Consider the following 6,904-nt stretch of genomic DNA (forward strand, 5'->3'; position numbering starts at 1 on the left):
ATTATTAAACAAATATATGTGATATCTCAAGTGTGAAATATTATATGTAACACCAAATTTATTCGTTACAAAATAAAAGGCCCACTATCTCCTCTTTTTCAGCCACAATGGGTAGCCGTGTAATAAGTCCTTGTCATGGGACATACTATTGGAGTTGCACTTGTAACTCATGTGCTTTGCATGTAAACATACTTCTCAAAATATAAAACCTTTAATAAACTCAATTTCTATGTAAAACTTTGATTGTTGGTATAATATTGACTAAGAAACTATATAATGGACAAGATTAAGTAATTGCTAGACAAATAATTTAATAAACTATGACAAAAGAAGCAGATCTATTTCGTTAACCAAATTGGTTAACAATTTAAAATATACTATAACAAAATATATTTTATTAGAACATAGTTTCAAAATTATAATATTAGTTACAATATTAGTTAATATATTCAATATTATAATTTTAGTAAATAATATTACAACATTAAAATATATCTCAATATTATGATGTTAGTTAATAATATTACCAATTCTTTATTTGGTATATCTCTTAAGTTTTTCTTTTTTGAAAATTCTCTTTTTGTATATAAAGCTATAAAAAGTTTATTGTGCATTCTACAATTACGAAATCTCTAAAGATGGAAAATTATCATATTTAAGCTAAATTATTGGCATAATATTCACAAAGAAACTATATAATGAACAAAATTAAATAATTGCTAGTTGTACAAAATGTTTTATTGTGTACATAGTAATTAAAAGTTTATTGTGTATTTTACAATTACAAAACTCTGAAGATAGAAAATTATCAAATCTCAACAAAGTTATTGCATGTTTTACTTGGATTGCAACAATAAGAAGAGGAAATTTTCTATAATTTGTCAAACCAGTACATACAACAATTTTTGAGAAAAATATATGCTAAAACATTCTCATTTGAATACAACAAATTTTTATCAAATTTAGTAGTTGTAAACCTTTTCTATTAGTACTTTTTATAATTATCAATAGTTTTTTTTTTTTTTGTAGTTTTCTTAAACGATACAACATAATAGAATGAAGTAATCATCAATTTAACCCTTTGTCTTCTCATTAATTGTGTATTACTTTTTGTCTTCTAATTAATCATGATCTTCTTCTTGGATAACAATGCAATAATTAGAGATAATTTTGAAACACACAATAATTGGAGATGAGGGAAATGATTCATAAACATAGTTGTAAATGGGCAGTTTCTAATTTTAATTACCGACATTTTTGAGATGTAATTTATTGAAACTTTTCATTTTTATTAGTGTCATGATTGAAATGCAATTACTCTAATTAAAAGACATGCAATAACGCTAATTAAAAGATATGAGGGTAATTTAGACATAACAAAAACTAAGATCAAAATATTCGTATATTCTCTATTGCTAAGACTCATCATACATTTTATAGTAATGATGATAGTAATGATAATGATAATGATGTGTAATAGCTTGTGAATTTGGAGGATCTTATTTCTTTTAGTTGGTTTAAAACTAATGGTTGTGAGAGCAAATATGTGCTTTGAGTGAGAATGTACTAGATTATATGGAAAGTAGAATTAGAATACTGGAATCTCTCTTTTAAGTAAGTGAAATCTCAATTGAACTTTTGAGGGTTGTTATCTTTTTTGCCCATTTTTAGGAGGTTGTTTCGATGGTGTTAAAAAATTTTTTGTCTGTTTTTGGGACACGCATTTGATAAGGGAGGAATTTTGCATCTTTACTGCACAAACTAACGCCCTGACAATGTCCAAATTTTCCTCATTAGAAACACAGAATATTAGGACAAGTAATTAGTAGCAGAAAATCTAAATCCAATTTCAAATTAACTGTAGAAGTAATTGCATGAATTCTAAAAGAGGAAGAAATATCCATAGCAGTGACAAGAATCAACTTAAATCTTATGGGTTATGCTTCCCTCCATTAGACCTAAATAAACATGATTATAATATCAAATCTGAAAATCCAAACCATTCATATTATATTTCTCTAATTGCTTAAAGTATGAATTAATGTCCTATACACTGACAGTGTATGCACCACAGCTGGATGCATGACAAATAATCTAAATTTGAATTTTAAATCTAAAGTTTGTATATGTGTCATGCATCTAGTCGTAATAATGTATACACTGTTAGTATATATAAGATTTACTTTTAAAGTACATATAAAAATTGAAATTAAATTGCTTAAATTTTACTGTTGGATCAAACTTTTCAACTTTCATCAATAATTTTGACCCATTTTGCACCATCAATGTTTGTGCAAATTAAATGACAAAATAATCATAGATGAGCTTGATTTTTGAGTATATTAAGCAACTCGTAGAAATAAAATTATTGACGCAAGTAGATCATTGTGAAAAAATTTAGTTGTATAAATAGATAAATGAAGAGAAAAGTAATGGAGAGGATAGCATCCCATATCTTTTAAGCCAGGACAACAACCATTTTGTAGAAACCTCCCCAATGCAAGGAATCCTGAAAATTGAGGGGTAACAAGGTATTAGGTGAGCGGCGCAAATAATCAAAATTATGCGTTTTAGATCCAAGTTCCAGAAAGTGCACGAGGTGCTAGTTGAGACATATTTTTAAAAAATTTAGACAGTTCAAATACAAGAGCCATAGCACATTTATCAAAAATTATATATTTTCTTAAAATTTTTGAAAATTGAAACTAACACGATTCACATGCAAATTCAAATAATATACAATAGTCCATGAGTTATGTGAAATTAATGGCTCAAACTTACAAAATTTTTGTCATGTATTAGAAGATCTAAAATTTCACCAAATATCTGTTTCCAATTTTCAAATAGTGGGCAATTATAATAAAAAAAATACGTTTGCAAAGCACTTGAATTTCAAAAATATTTTCAAAAGGAGTACTCACCTTGGATTTTTGGATTTAATTTACACAATTACAAAATTAGTTGGGCTTTCAATCACTTGAATTAGTGAGATGGTATGAAAAATTTTAAGTCACTAGATCTACATAAATCGAGTCTACCCAGACATTTGCTTTAATAGTAATTTCTACCGCCTTCAATATATTACTTAAAATAATGAGAAATTTTGTAACTCCCTTCATTTAGGCCCCCCCCTCCCCACCCACAATTTAAACTCTAGCACTTAGTGCATCGGTTACAAAACCGAAGTTGATTCTTTACAAATTCCTTGTGTGCAATTTCATCCAACTAATAGAAATTAGATTGGTTATTCGCTCTTATCATTTCCTCCTTGTAATAGTTTAATTCTCTTAACACCATCAAAGCCTTTCATCTTAAAAATTGATTTGGTTAAAACAAAAATGGTCATTCCCCCAATGAATTGCTGCACTAATTAATTGATTCCACTGACATCATACTCAAATCCCTCATGTCAATCTATGTAATCGTAGTTAATTTTGGGCTTATCATAATACCTCAAAGTTTTCTCTCTTTTTTTTGCTCGTTTTCTCATTACTAATAGCCATTTATTCGTAATTAACTCAAGAATAATAATTGTAAACTCATCCTTCATTAAAATTCATGCTAATCACTTATACCTATTCTTTGTGACAGTATCGAGCCAGGCAGCTAAAACAGGAAATAAAACTACCAAAATCAGTGGAACAATAAATGGAGTTTAATGAACCGGTAATTGAGCTCAATAATCCAATATTTCATTCAAGGGATAATTGCAGAAACCTCCCCTGAGGTTTCTGACATTTGCACTGATCTCCCCTGTGGTTTGGAAAATTACACTGACCTCCCCTGAGGTTACTAATCCTTTGCAAATTTAGTCCAAACGATTAAAATATTGTTTTAGGGAATGAAATTAGAATTTTGTACCAGATTTGCCCTTTGTGTTACATGTCCAATGAATGACAAAGTATTATAAATCAATTAACAATTAATAAACTTTAAGAAGTATAATTTATGGGCAAACATGCATTACTCATTTAAAATACCGGCTCTTTACGGGTATTTTACTTTCAAACATTTAATTTATGATAAATATATCAATATTTGTAAGTAAAACTCAAAAACTATTACAATAATGTTCTTGCAAAAAGGAAATCGGTAGGTTATTTATTTAATATAAATTAAATATTTTTTTAAAAAAAGAAATGGCCCATAAAGTATTAATTCTTTATGATTTTCATCCATTACATAAGTAAAGTATTTGCTCTTTATGTACATTTTATTTTGAATCATTTAATTTATGTTAAATACATAAATGTTTGTAACTAAAATTGAAAAAGTGTTATATTAATATTTTTACGGAAGAGAGATTGGTAAGTTTTGTATTTAATAAAAATTAAATATTTGAAAGTAAATACAAATCTGTATTTGAGCGTAAATATTTGTATTCAATTAAATGTTTAAAAGTAAAATACCCATAAAGAACTGGTGCTTTAAATAGTTACCGGCTCTTTATGGGCAAACATGCATTATTCATTTAAAGTGCCAGCTTTTTCGGATATTTTACTTTCAAACATTTAATTTATGATAAATATATCAATATTTGTAAGTAAAATTTAAAATGTGTTACAGTAATATTCTTGCAAAAAGGAAATCGGTAGGTTATTTATTTAATATAAATTAAATATTTTTTTAAAAAAGAAATGATTCATAAAGTATTATTTCTTTATGGCTTTCATCCATTACATGAGTAAAGTATTGACTCTTTATGGGTATTTTATTCTGAATCATTTAATTTATATTAAATACATAAATGTTTGTAACTAAAATTGAAAAAGTGTTATATTAATATTTTTACGGAAGAGAGATTGGTAGTTTTTGTATTTAACAAAAATTAAATATTTGAAAGTAAATACAAATCTGTATTTGACCGTAAATATTTGTATTAAATTAAATGTTTGAAAGTAAAATACCCTTAAAGAGCCGGTACTTTAAATAGGTAATGCTTATTTGCCTATAAACTACACTCCTTAAAGTTTATTAATTGTTAATTGATTTGTAGTATTTTGTCATTCATTGAACATGTAGTACAAAGGACAAATTTGGTACAAAATTCTAATTTCACTCTTTAAAACAATATTTTAATTGTTTGGACTAAATTTGCAAAGGATTAGTAATATCAGGGGAGGTCAGTGTAATTTTTCAAACTACAGGGGAGTTCAGTGCAAATGTCAGAAACCTTAGGGGAGGTTTCTGCAATTATCCCTTCATTCAAATAATAATACCTAGATACAGAGAGGATGGTTACAGAGAAGAAGATGATAAGAAAGAAGGAAGGAAACTTGGGGACGGAGAAAAAATAGAATGAGAGAGAAACTCCCAAGTCACTAAGAATTACCTGGATATTCACACTTCATACAAGCATGAACTTGATACACATGCTACGGCTGAGCTAACTAAGATGTAACAGACCCAATGGAAATAGGACATGTGGAAGATTTGCAAAGATCTTTCTGTTGCTTCCTTCACACCAATTTGAGCTGATTTTCCCAGAGAAGGAGTGCTTTTTGCTTCACACCTTTTACTTGGACTTTGTTTTTCCACTCCACGACTTCATGATCCTCTTCCTGAAACTCACACAGAAAAAAGGAAGTGAGACAAAAAGAAAAGCAACTTGGACAAAAAAAGAAGTGACTTAAACAAAAAGAAACACAATGGTTTAGACAAATCTTTTTTGTTGATAACCTCAGACCAATCAATCGAATATTGATTAATATGTAATTGATCAAACATTACTTGAAAATGGCTCTTTTGCTCGAAAACGAAATGGTCCAAATGTTCCTAGAAATTCTTGCTCCACTCACGACTTCAACACCTGGAACAACCTCTTTTACTTGATCACCAATTCTGAACTCCACTCCATGGCGATAGCTCCCTCTCCAGTTAATCTTGTCCTCAAGATTGAAATTCAGGATACCTTTGCTCAATGGTTTCAGCATCTTCCCACGTAGCCTCTGCAAGAGAAATTGTCTGCCATTGAACCAGTCATTGGACAGCTACAGCATTTCTCCTTTTGACAATTCTTCGATCTAGAATAGTTATGGGTTCCACCTTCAGATGTCCTTTCTCATCTATGCTAGGTAGTTGTAGTACTAGTGCTGCCCCTGGACTATTTTTTTCGTCAATAAGGACACATGGAATATAGGGTGTATTTTAGATCCCTCTGGTAGTTTGAGCTTGTATGCCACCTTTCCTATCTTCTATACCACTTGGCAGGGGCCAAAATATTTAGCAAATAGTTTAGTATTACCCCTCAACTCCACTGAAGCCTGTCTGTATGGTTGCAACCTCAAGTAGACCCAATCTCCTACACTAAATTCCCTTTCACTCCTCTTTTGATTAGCAAACATTTTCATCCTACCCTGAGCTTCTTGTAAATTTCTCTGGAGCAAATCATTCAATCTCTGTCTATCCTTCAAATGATCCTGCACTACAGCTACCTTAGAATGGGTATAAAGCCCCATGGCCAACTGAGGATGTGGAATCCTATATAGAGCTTCAAATGAACTCATATGTATGGCTATGTGATAGGTGGTATTATACCACCGTTCAGCTAGTGCGAGCCAAGCATTCCATCTTTTAGGTTCTAGATGAGTCATGCACCTCAGATACATTTCTAACACCTAGTTTACCTTCTCAGACTGGCCATCTATTTGTGGGTGATATGCAGTGCTTAGGCTCAGCTCAGACCCTAGTAATGAAAATAATTCAGTCCAAAGCTGACTAGTGAAAATCTTGTCCTTGTTAGAGAGTATGCTTAGGGGCACTCCATGCAACTTATAGACCTAATTCAAGAAATTTATGGCTATTGCAAGTGCATCAAATGGGTGAGATAAGTTGGCAAATTGAGCATATTTGGTAAATCTATCTACTATCACCATAATGGTGTACATTGGCAATCTCTCAATAA

This window comes from Coffea arabica, chromosome 11c (genome assembly GCF_036785885.1).
Source record: "Coffea arabica cultivar ET-39 chromosome 11c, Coffea Arabica ET-39 HiFi, whole genome shotgun sequence".
Taxonomy (NCBI): Eukaryota; Viridiplantae; Streptophyta; class Magnoliopsida; order Gentianales; family Rubiaceae; genus Coffea; species Coffea arabica.